We start from the raw sequence: 13067 nt of genomic DNA, 5'->3' as shown, positions 1-13067 counted from the left end.
GCTGAAGGCCCGGCGCCGGAGTAAAGGGGAGCTTATGGCTTGCCCGCTCTGAGAACAATGCCAGAGTCAAATCCTGAGTTCTTTCTCGGGCACTCTTTGTCGCATCAGAGGACAAGATAAACGAGACTTCCTTTCGCACTGCTCACAGTCGCAGTGTAAAATAAAAGGTTTAAGTGTCATTTGGGTGCTCGGTACCGGCCAAAACGAAGGGTGCCATACATGCGATCACCCAGCCGCACGTTTCGCTGCGCCTCTGCGGCTTTCCCCCTTAATCGTAGGCTACAAAAGAAAGTCGCAGAACTCAACAGAGCAATCGAGGACCACTGTCGCACGCTATGTGCGCAACAGCGGAACGAGATATGCAACGCTGCCGACGGCCAGATGCACAAAGGGAAAACATGGAACTTGCTGAAGCATCTGCTCGACGAAACCAAGACTAAGTCACACCAAAGGGAACGACTGGCGAAACTCATCCATCGAGAAGTCACTAAACACGGCGCCGATAAGGTGACGAAACGCATCAGCGACAGATACCTGCCGACTACGCCCACGGAGTGCCATGGGCCGTACGGGGGGCTGCCCAACGCCCGTCTCGACAGATATATAGACGTAGAAGTTCGCATGGCACTGCAGGACCTCAACAGCAGGTCGGCGGCCGGGTTGGACCGAATCACCCACAAGGCGCTTAAGAACCTCGACGACAAATCCATAGAAAGCCTCACGAGCTATTACAACAAATGCTGGAAAACGGGAACGCTGCCGACGCAGTGGAAGAAGGCCAAGATCATCCTGACCCCAAGCCGGGCAAGCCGTCCGACACGGATAACCTCCGACCCATATCGCTCACATCTTGCGTGGGCAAGGTGTTGGAGCACGTCCTGCTCAACAGGTGGCAAGAATACCTCGAGAAAGAAGATGTCTACCCGGAAACGATCTTTGGCTTCAGGCAGCATCTAAGTACCCAAGATGCAATGATACAACTCAAGCACCAGATCATCGACGGCAACACTGGCGACAACAGAGCAGTACTGCGACTCGACCTGCAGAGCGCCTTCGACAAGGTGAAGCACTCAGCGATCCTATCCCAAGTCTCGAAACTCAAAATGGGAGAGAGATCCTACAATTACATCAAAGACTTCCTCACGGACAGAACGGCCGAGCTCAGAGCGGGTGACCTCCAAGCACAGCAGAAGAAGCTGGGAAGCACAGGCACACCTCAGGAATCGGTCATCTCGCCGGTGCTTTTCAATCTCGTGATGATAGGAGTGGCCGAAAGGCTCAGGAACATCAAGGAAGTCCGACATACGATATACGCGGACGACATAATGCTGTGGTTGGAAGGAGGCAGCGATGCCGACATCGAATCCACCCTACAGGCGGCCGTTGATGCTATCGAAGACCAACTCGACGGAACGGGGCTCAGATGCTCGCCGAGCAAGTCGGAGCTCCTCGTCTACCCGCCCGTCAAGCACCGCAAACCCAAGAGCACCCCGAGAGAGTACGAGGCAATCAGTCAAGACCAGAGAGGGAAACGCGATCCCAAGAGTCAACAAAGATCAGAGTGTTTGGATTGACGATCGAGACGCACGGCAGAAACGGCGAGACCGTCACCCGGCTCATTGCGAAAGCGGCGAACGCCACGAGACTACTCAAACGAGTCACGAACAAGAACAGTGGAATGAGAGAAGAGAGCCTGATCAGACTGATCCACTCGTTTGTCATATGTCACATAGCGTACGTGGCGGCCTACCACAAGTGGAACAAGAGCGAGAGAAACAAGATAGATATACTCATCCGCAGAGCCTACAAGACGGCACTGGGACTGTTCGAAACAACGAGCACCAAACGCCTCCTGCTGCTAGGGGTGCACAACACGCTGGAGGAAATAGCGGAGGCCCAACGTGCCGCACAGCTCGAAAGACTGTCTTCGACCAAGGCCGGCCGGAAAATCCTGGACAACCTGGAAATTGGATATCAAGGCAGGGAGCAGACGCAGCTCCCCGTCCCCGATGAGATCAGGCGCAACATTAGAGTGGACTCGGTACCGAAGAACATGCACCCGGAGTATAACAAAGGGAGGAGAGCAGCGAGAGCCAAGGCGCTGATAGACAAGCACGCGGCCGACACACACGCACGCTACGTTGACGCAGCTGAGTACGCCAAGATACACGGCTTCACGACGGTCGTCGTCGACGCGACCGGCACCGTTCGCACGACGGCCAGCACGAGATGCACCAAGGCAGAGCAAGCGGAGGAGGTGGCCATCGCCCTGGCCAACGCCGACCGCGACTGCCACACAGTGCTATGCGACTCGAGGCAGGCGGTGAGAAATTACGCCAAAGGCAGGATAGCGAAAGAAGCTGTGCGCTTACTGCAGGCAACCAAAAACGACGATGGCAGCAGACAAGTGAGAATCAAGTGGTTCCTCGCGCACGCGGGCGAGGCGTCAGACCGCAACGCCAACCACAACGAGAAGGCACACGCCGAGGCGCGCGCGCTAACGGACCGCGCCTCGGTCGACTGGCCGCTGTGGTTCAGCACCAAAGACCGAATGACCGACTACAACGAAATAACCAAGGTGTTCCGCCTAGCTCGCAGACCTCTTCCGCCCCCTTGCTCGGGGCTCAGTCGAGAGCATACATGGCAAAATTACTTTTGAAAAGGAAATAAATTACATTACTAATTACTTTTCTGAAAATCGCAGAAAAGTAATTAAATTACATTACTCATTACTGCTCCCAAAAAGTAATGTAATTACATTACAATTACTTCCACTGAGTAATTAAATTACTTTTAAATTACTTTCTAGTTTCCATGCATGCAAAAACTAAGCAAAGCTAGTAAGCAAAACCACTTGTTCACCAGACGCGAAGCACCCACATTCTTTCGTCTTCCCGCCAAATTCCATTCCAGAGAGCTATTCCTTCTCTCTCTCCTACAGTACGTGCGATTACAAAAACAAGACTACCGCAAAAAACAAAACAAAAACATGGTCGAACGGTCCTGAAATGACCGACGAACCCCAGCGTCTTGCTGGCCCGGAGCTGTCTCCGTCATTTGAAGCGCCCGAAAAGCTAGGTTATTTATTGCTTCCGCAGCCCCAAGAATAGATGTCGGCACCTTTGTGCTCTGCTCACTGCTCAGTAATGCCCAAGCCACGGTGCCTCACGTCATGGACCCTTCTGCCTATCTCCCCCAACCCCAATCCTCCTTCGCCCCATGGTGTTGAGTGTAACCAGGCACCATGCACTGTGCCCTAGCGGACGCAACAGGGAGTGCCGGTACGCCGCGCTCCAAACTAGTTCTCAGCTGCAACCTTCTTGCACCATCTCCCTAGCATTCCCTTGACGCCTTGTATCCTGCTCCTTGGAGAATGGTTGAGGTCTCAGACGCACTGTTCTGCACAACTCTGTCCCCCTTTGCCGATCCGTTACGCTGGCTTCGCTTGCCGCACGCCGTTCCTGCTTTCGCGGCACTCTACTTCGTCGTCTATTGAAGGAGTAGTGGCGCATTTTAGTAAAAGTAATTTCGAAAGGAATTAATTACTTTTGCTGCGAAATTACTGCCAAAAAGTAATTCATTACATTACTAAATCACCAACGCGAAAAAGGAATTCATTACATTACAAATTACCGAGACAAGTAATTAAATTACTGTAATTCAATTACTGCCATGTATGGTCGAGAGCAAACCATTTTATTCAGACAGCTACAGACAGGCTCACTCCCCAGTCCGCCGCTGATGCATAGAATGTATCCCGAGACGCACCCGACAGACAAGTGCAGTCTGCCGAACGGAGACAGCCGACTTCGCACACATGCTGTGGAATTGTAACAAGTACCAGGAAGAAGCTAAGTCTGGGAGGATCGCGCCGCGACTGGAAGCAGCCGCAGGGAGCGACAATCAAGAGGAGCAACTCTGGGCCGCCCAGCAGGTCATCAAGGCGCTGGCCCGGCAGGGAACCAGCGAGCCGGCCACGGCGAGAGGGGACCCAGGCCGCGCGGCCGGTGCCCAGAGAACGACGTACACTGTAAAAACAAAAACACCTCTTTAGGTGTTTTCGCATGTCTATAACTAACACCCATGCACCCTTGAGAAAAAGTCGCTTCAGTGTGCCAGTACACCCTCAAAGATGGTGATTCGGTTGGTCATAACACCCTTCTATGGGGCCAATGCACTGGGGTGTTTTCATCACCTTTACACCCTATTGCAGGGTGGGAAAAGTGGCATTGCACCCTTACACCCCTTGAAAAAAATCAGTGCGGATAACCTGCATATATTGCATTCCCTAATTAGGAATTACCTTTGCCACTACACGTTCTTTAATGCTTTTCCTATGTGCACATTTGCAATCAAGCTTAATAGTATACCTGGTAACCACCTGCAATGCCAAATGAGCATGTAAAGAGATGCTGCATGCCATTATTTTGACATCTAGAATGGCCCATGCCAGTATGATTGTTTTCTCAAATTCACAGAGCATGTTACGAAAGAATGTCACAGCTTCAAACACAGAAGGTAACTGGAAGCATTTTATTCGGCATAGAAGGGTCGGGGTTCGGAGTAGTGGGTGCTCGGGTGCCATTGGGGGGAGGGAGTCAGGAGGGGTACTTGTGTTCTGTTCCTTCATTGCTTTGCGCTATGGAACCTCATTTATTTGACAATACGGCCGCTCTCAACCGAGAGCCTAGCAGACGGGCAAAAACATACATGTTATGGACGTAAATACCTAAAAAAATGAATGAAGCAAAACAGTTCCAACAAATGCAGACAACAAAGTATACAATTTTTTTGAAAAACATATCCGAACAATGCACACATGTCACAATGTCACAACAGCATGGTGAAATTTCTTAAAAAACAACAAAAATTTTCGTGGTATGCAACAATAATCGGAGTACACAATAATAAACCTACACTTTGTCAGTGTCAACACGTGCACTTGCATAAAGTTCGGCCTTGTGCGATGAAATAAAGCGTCGTGCAGCGCATCTTGACTTCAACACACATACGCCCAAAAAGAGGTGCTCTATAAAGCAGCAAAAATTATCGGACGCCTTGTCATATCACAGATTGAACAGCCAAAATCAACCCATTTTTGGAACAATACCCTACGTAGAGGCGATGACTCGAAGAAGCTTCCGGTGCTCAATGAAGAAGAAATGCTCTTCAGCTTCTTTGATGCTGCTCCCAGTATATCCGACGCAGGGCGTGGCAGGCTTTTCTTCCTGTTCCTTGATAAAAATGTGAAAGAAGTGCATAAGAGAGCAGCTGTATAAATGTCCATTGCGCCTGAGCAAAAACAACATATTTTCTACTCTATATTTAGAATACACCAATGCCCCTTTAGTGTACAGCAGTGTGCTGGAAAAGGGCCCCATCAGAAACAACTAGTGGTATCTCACAATTAACAATGCAGAGTATACTGTTATGGTTGATTCAGAAGGCACAAAGCTGGCAGTGTTTGATCAAGTCATAAATGAGAGCATGTAAGGTCAACCCATTTTTATTCACGCAGCATACTGTTGCATGGTATTTTCAGATTATGCAAGCTATTTTGTTGAATAAAAATGGCTACACCCATCAAAAGCACCTGGGTTAGAGAACTTCCACGCTGCCCCACAAACTTTTCATTTCACATGAACTGGAATGTTTAATATGATAGTTAAAAATGTAAACAACCAATAGCTTGTTAAAGTATGCAGAAGGAAAAAATACCAGCTGGATTTCTATCGCTCCTAACAGCATTTGGATGATTTCAACCGGAAAAAATTGTTTCAAAAAAGGTAACAAATTAAAAAAAAACACTGGTAATGCAGGCCAAAAGACAAAAATACTGCCTTGTATTTTACATAATGATTTAACAGCATTTGTAAATTGAACTGCCCTATTACAGAAACCACCACCTTCCAGTGCGAAACCAATTCTTTTTCACACATTTCTGTTGGGTACGCTAGTGGTGTGCGAGATTCAGCGAAGCTGTGACGCGAAGACACTGGTTGCACTTGTATGATGGGAGAAAATACTGAAATTTACTTTACAAAGATGCAGGTGCTCTGCTGGTATCCCACAATGCACTGAAACAAGTTCTGAATGGATGCTGGGGCTGCACTGGTCCCAGTATCATTTTCGAAATAGGCAGAGAAATGGGGCAATTGAATAACAATGCCCCAGTAAGCACAGTTTTCTTGGAACTCAATGTGCACTTGAATATAAAATTAAGGCAGTTTCTTTTTTCTAGCATTAATGGGAGAGCATCTTTCTCAAGCAACCATGATTGGTGCAGTTCTGATCCTCACTTTACCCACTGCTGAATATCTTGCAACTGAAAATAAAATTAGTTATAGGCTACCTTCAAAATTTGTAATGATTTGTTGAAAGCACTGGAACACGGTGTTTACTACTAAAATATTAACAGCTGGCTCAACTGAAGGCTTCACACAAGGCCTACAGCATACCCTGCACTGGCCAAGTAGATACTGCAGAACCAAACAAAAAAAAAAAAACGTGGAAAGAGCATACTTAGTGATGGGGCACTACAAAAAAACAACAACAAAGCGCATGTAATACATAACACATAATGCATTTCTGAACTTTTGCACTTCTTCTTGTGCTAAGTATGAACCAGCCAAGCCCTAGGTCATCGCAATGCATCCTGAAGTGTTTACATTTAAGTTTTAGTTGGTTGGTTGGTTGGGTTTAACGTCCCAAAGCAACTCAGGCTATGAGAGACGCCGTAGTGGAGGACTCCGGAAATTTCGACCACCTGGGGTTCTTTAACGTGCACTGACATCGCACAGCACACGGGCGCCTTGCTTTTCGCCTCCATCGAAAAGCTGCCGCCGAGGCCGGGATTCGATCCCGCGTCTTTGGGAACAGTAGTCGAGCGCCGTAACCACTGCGCCACCCCGGCGGGGTCATTTAAGTTTTAGCAACAAGGAAAAAGTGTTCTCGCTGCTCTATGTGGCAGTTCTGAAACTTATCACACATTATTCATTGAAAGTGTACTCTGGAGCTTTGAGTTGAGCGACAATTACATGTGCAACAGCAGAGCATTACCAAACAACCAAACAGCAGAAGCTCTAAAAAATGTCAACACTGAAGCATGGCATGTTAAAACATTTTCCACGCATAGCACATAGACATCCAGAACATCAGTGGTGAGCCTCGAGAGGCGGCAGAAAGCTCAAGTGTTTAAGAAGTTGTAATCGTTATAGCGGCAGGCAGTCTGAGCACTTTGAAATACTAAAGGTTCGAATACTAAAAAATATGTTGACTAACTTGAAATGCAAAATAACAATTTGGATTTATTGAGAATGTTTACTATAAATGAGAATGTCTATAACAGTGCCACATGGTTAATGCATGAAATGTTAGCATTGTAGTTGAAGGCATTATATTTATAAAGCATGAACCTTGAAACAAAGCAGTATTTTCTCCCAACCAATGTGGTAAACCTAATCTCAGAAGAATTAAAATTATTACATCATTTCAAACTTGGCTAGCAAATTACAGCATTTTTTTAAAACCACTATTAAACTGCATTACCCACCTTCAGAAGCCTGTAGGATAAGACAATGCGGCAAATATTTCTTTTGAAGCAGTCTCAGATTATATATTCCAGAGATTAGGAACATGTTAGGTACTAGCATGCATGAGCAGGTTGAGAGACCCCTTTCCAGCAAATGCTAAACCCCACCAAGCTGCCTGCAAGAGCCATCTGATAAAGCACTGCTGGTCCACTACAGCAGAGTGCTTAGTCAAATGGCACACTGCACCAATCTTGACATTACCAGTGCTTCATCAGGTGACTCTTGTATGCAATACGACGTGGTAAGCATGTGATGGCAGCAGTCTCTTAAAAGTGCTTTTGATTGTACTTACAGTACAAATAATCCTTTCACAGCAAAGAATTCACAGTTGTGATGAAAACTTGTGTAGTATTTCTATTTGAATTATGAATCACTAATACATATTATTACAAGTTAGACTGTAAGCCATTTTAGAAACAAAGAAAATTCGCTAATAATGTCGGTTTCAAGTAGGCTTCCTGAATATTCAAATGACAAAGAGAAAACTTACAAATGATACAAACAACATCCAGAGCTCCCGGCTGGTTCCCAATGTTTGCCAAGAGTTGCAGAATGCATACTGTCTGTACATCTACAATAGAAATAAGCAACACAACAATGGTGTACCTCCTTGCAGGTAAAAAGAGACAGCCGAGTTTTGAGGCGATAATTTATTGTCTAATTTAGGAAGGCAAATAAACAAAATTGAAAACATGTAGAGGCACGCAAACTGAAAGCCAAACATCTTACAGCAAAAAATAGCAAAGCTTGTGAAGATTTGAATCAGGTATCACCTAATTCTCTGCTACTAGTTGAACAGATTCGAAAAGGCTGCACCATTACAATGGAGAAGAACAATAGGTAATTTAAATTTAGCTAATGCAAAAATTGTTACATATGAAGAAACGCACAGACTAGTTATGGTTTTATTATTATTTCTGATGCTCAGCCATGTTTTTAGTATATCTATAAGGCAATGCAAAATGGCAAAAATGTAGGCATTTAGCGAATAACTGCCAACCATATAGCACATGCAGCAAACAGAAGGAAACAGCTTAATACTTACGCTTCTTTCTCCTTTCACGTGTTCCCCCAGAACATACTTCGAGCACCCGGGCAATGTCCTTTTTTCTTGCACGAATGGTGTCCTTCAAAACCAAGACAAGTGTCTTGTTAAGGCCAATTTCAACTGCCTCTTTGCCGTCCTTCTTGATCAGCATGTTGACGTCATGTAAGAACTGCAAGTTTGTGTGAATGGTAGCCATAAAGAATTCATTTTACTCAATGTTTTAAGTAACTGAATATTAAAAATCATTGTACAAAAGCTAAGGCAATTGATGCCTTTGTACATATCTGAAAAAAAAAAAAAAAAACTGGCATTAGCAAACAGCAAATACAAATATTTACTAAGGTTAGCAAACTGCAAAAACCATCAGTATTTTGCCACTCATCACCAAACTGCAAGCAATATTAAGGAAAGTCTAATATAAAAAATAACAAAGCAAAAATTATGATCCTCCTCCCCTCAACTTGGCACACGGCTGAATGGCAATAAAATATGTAATATATCTCTAAACTAAGGGTCCCCGCTCAGCTTTAAAAAGTAGGCTTCAATTCTTAGAGGCAATCTACAGACATACATCGTTAGCATATGAAAGTCAAATTGTTTTCTGGGCCCTTTAAATCAGTAAGCTGCTTTCAACACATACATTACAAATTTTTTAATAACAGTAAGTCACAAATTTGCCTGCAATATGCGCACTGTGATGAGCAAAGCAGGTAAACATATGCGACTAAGGCTATGATAACCGCTTCATATGTACATTTAAGCAAAAGACAAAAAAAAAGTAAACATCTGGTCAGAATCAAACTCTGTAATAGCAACATCCGGTACAATATTTGGCCACCGAATTCAAGCTGTCGACCTCTACTTGAATGCTGAGGCATCAGGCATCGAATATCCATTTATTCTAGTCTAAAGACACTACAAAAATCAAGTAACGCGGTCAAACAGTTAGTTATGTTGAAATGTGACCACAAAAATAATGAAAACTGGATGGTTTGAACCACATCAGCTGACTTAGCACGTGTACAAATGCCTTAATTGAAGTCTTGCTGAAAATAAAATACGTACCTAAATGACTCTTCGAGAGCGAAAGTAAACGCTATAACAAAAGCAGCATGATAAAAAAAGCAACTTCACACTCCATGCAACCGCAAAATATGGTCCCCGTAAAATGAAAAATGCTCCCATTGTGATTAAAAAAGGCAAATCCAGACGCGGGGAAGTCAACATAGGCTGATGATAGCGGCATATAGTTTACGCAGTTGGGAATAAACTATTATGCAACCAGGCCGGCCGACCAGCGCACTTCGATGCCGAGAGCACGAGCGCAGAGGCGTGCCGCGCTGAACGGCCGCCGAGAACGAACATAGCCTCCTCGAACAAAAAGTTAAAACAGAACAGCTGCGGGAGGACGCTCCCCGAGCAGCAGGACGGCGCGCGCCTATGCTCCGAGTAAATAAAAAAAAAAAGGGGGGGGGGGTGCAGCGCTCCGAGTGAAAGATGAAGCATGAAGGAGGTTTCAGGAGAGCGAGCGCGAAGTGTAAGAGATAAGGGAGGAGGGGGGAGTCGAAAGTGCTAGGAGAATTAAGGTAGTACGCCAGCATGACCTTGCCGCACGAACGGAAACGGTAGAACAAAACCGAGTCGTTGCGAACTGAGCGCAAGTATCAAACTGTCAAGAAACGAAAATCGTTTCGTGAACCTCCTGCGCGTACAAAATGCAAGGAAACGTAGCACATACATTATTTCTGTTCAAGAAAGTTGAGACTGATGCTCTTGCGCGAAATCTGCGTAACTCGCCGCGACATCTACCACATGTGCGATGTCATTTTGGCAGCCAGGTGAAAACAAGCGCGTGTCTCACGTTTTCATTTCAGCACATTCTGGAGCGTTCCGGCACAAAAAGACACAGAATGCAGCAACCCGGTAGGACACTGTTCCCACAAAGCGCAATATGCGTGAGAATAGGCTTACCTTTACAGACGATTGCGTCAGCCGCGCAGTACGCTGTCCGCCTTCGTATCACCGGCACCGAACCAACTAGTGCGATTTCAGCGCGAGTGAAATGTAGTCGGCGCATATACCTCTTAGTCACGCAGAAGAAAAAATCGTCCATGCCTTCTTTCGAACATCTCAAACATAAAGCGGTGCAGCAGTCCTTCGGCCTGAGCAAAGCAAAAAGAAGCCCGAACACTTGCCGACACGACAAATGCCCGTTTGCGTTAAACACCACATGTAGAAGGCACTTCACAAGCGTACACACTTCTGTAACACATATGCATGGGAAATGCAACACATTTCACGAGGGTAAACAATCGAAGAAGCACATTCAGCATTCGCCGAAACGTGGTCGAAACGTACTCCACAATGCTAACGGCCATATTGTGAAATTTGAAAAGAGCGTTCGTAGCTACCGGCGGCCTCCTGGCGGTGAAATTTTGTTTCAGTTTCTGTTTCATTTTTAGAAAGCACTCGTGTGTAATTTTAATTTTAGCGTTACTTTTGGTGCTTTATTTAGGTGTTGGGTTATATTAGCAGCGCCGCTTGTGTATAAAAGGCTACGAAGTTACGCAGCCATATACCCCCAGCATGTTAGGTGATATTGCTTGCCCGTAACACCCTAAGGCATATTCTCCAACCAAAGCACCCATTTGGCATGCAAGAGGTGATTTCCAGTGGCACGAACACCCTAGACTCAGGGTGTAAGGGTGTTTTGAATTAGACAAATGCCCAAAAAGGTGTTTTTGTTTTTACAGTGTAGGTCCCGTCCAGAGCGCGCGTTCTACTGCAGGCCCCGAATAAACGTTTTACCAATCCAATCCGGCTTTCCCCACATGCGGCACGCGTATAGAAGGGGGACAGCGTCCGCAATACAAGCAGTAAACAGGCGGATGGCGGCGGCAGGCAGAGACGCGTACCTGGAAGTGATCAGCCTCGACTGCGGCCCTACACCTGTGTTCAAGAAGATGAAATAAAAGTGGTAAAACTATCAAAATAATTCAGCGTACGGTAACCACATCAATTCGCTGCCACGCACAAGCTGTGAATCTGGCGTGTTCTTACGAATGAATGCTGACTCAAAGAAAACAAAACGAAACTTTTCATGGAAGAAATCACATGCACGCGCTTGGAAACAAGGAGGGAATTGTTATCTGTAGCATAATAACATGTAGCATGTTGCATATATATATATATATATATATATATATATATATATATATATATATATATATATATATATATGCAACACCCGAAAAAAGCCGTTGACATGACAGCTGTGCAGAAAAACTGAAAATTTCGGTAATAATAGAAAAGGAAGTAAATCAAACTTTAGGAGCAGTGAAAAGAGGAAGTCAGCTGGTGGAGACCATGTTTTAAGCGCAGATATCTTGAGAATGGTAGAAGTTTGTAAAAAGCTGGTTACCCCTTATACACAGTGCCTCAAGTCTTGACCTCGGGCGTACCATAATATTGCCGCCAACCATTCAAATCTTTATTTGTTCTTTTTCCGACAGTCGCCGGCATGCGGTCTTATCACTCCGATTCCAGCACGCGGATCAACTCTGTATTCTTTGTTTGTTCATGCTTGTTGTCGCGAGATGCAGCCTTGTCAACTTCTTTGTCGCGCAAAATGGGCCGAGATGTGTTTCGAACATTCCGACCACTCGCGTATGCTTCGGCAATGTTATAGGTTGTGCTTATAGTCACTGTTTGCGGCTTTAGTTTCCCTGCGCCTTTAATTTGAGCGTTTGTCGGTGTGACGGCTTTCGTAATTTGACGATCAGCGAGCACGATTGCTACAATCGCCACCACCGAGTTGTTCCTTTATTTTGAGGGCACTAGTCAGCCAAAAAGAGTTGATTTCAGTGAGATTACGCCTGTATTCTCTTGCTGCCTATGGCCTGGTCACCACTACGTAACATCTGGTTGAGGTGCTGCCCTTCGTGTTCCGGTGTGCCCCTTGTAGCGACCACAGCCCTGCCGCCTTGGGGGACTAGCTAGAAGGCCACCGCACCAGCCGCCGACTTCAAGGGCTCCAACCCGAACTCGGTCTGCTGTCTGCTGTCGGACCCCGTTCGAAATCGGAAGAAGCCAACATTAGCAATGGCCCACTCCACAGTGCCTGTTGTCATCCATAAGCCCCGACACCCCATGTTCAATGGCAAGCCGGGACAAGATCCAGAGGACTAGCTAGGCCAGTACGTATGAATGGCCTCATTTAACAATTGGGACGACGCCTTGAAACTCCTAAACGTGTTCTACGCTCTTGTTGGAACAAAGTGAATGTGGCATGAAAACAGCAAGTCTTCGCAAACAACGTGGGAGGACTCCACGAAATAGCTTTTGAAACAGTTTGCGAGCAGGGTAAGGAAAGAACGAGTGGTACTACTCCTTCTGTCCATATACCAGCTCCCCAACGAGCTTCTCGT

The 13067-nt window shown here is 45.8% G+C and overlaps 1 long non-coding RNA gene across 1 annotated transcript; it reads right to left on the bottom strand.

The window, feature by feature from the left end:
* Positions 1-4624: 4624 nt before the first annotated feature.
* Positions 4625-10689, bottom strand: LOC146180692 (uncharacterized). Its single transcript, XR_014700392.1, has 4 exons — positions 10612-10689; positions 8638-8809; positions 8083-8163; positions 4625-5234 (listed from the first exon to the last, which is right to left on the bottom strand). It is a non-coding gene; the product is annotated as an uncharacterized LOC146180692 (long non-coding RNA).
* Positions 10690-13067: the final 2378 nt, after the last annotated feature.

Source organism: Amblyomma maculatum, chromosome 8, assembly GCF_055883805.1.
Source record: "Amblyomma maculatum isolate TAMU_Amacu chromosome 8, ASM5588380v1, whole genome shotgun sequence".
Lineage (NCBI taxonomy): Eukaryota > Metazoa > Arthropoda > Arachnida > Ixodida > Ixodidae > Amblyomma > Amblyomma maculatum.
Note: the sequence above shows the minus strand (reverse complement) of the source record. Positions and strands in the feature narration are given on the sequence as shown.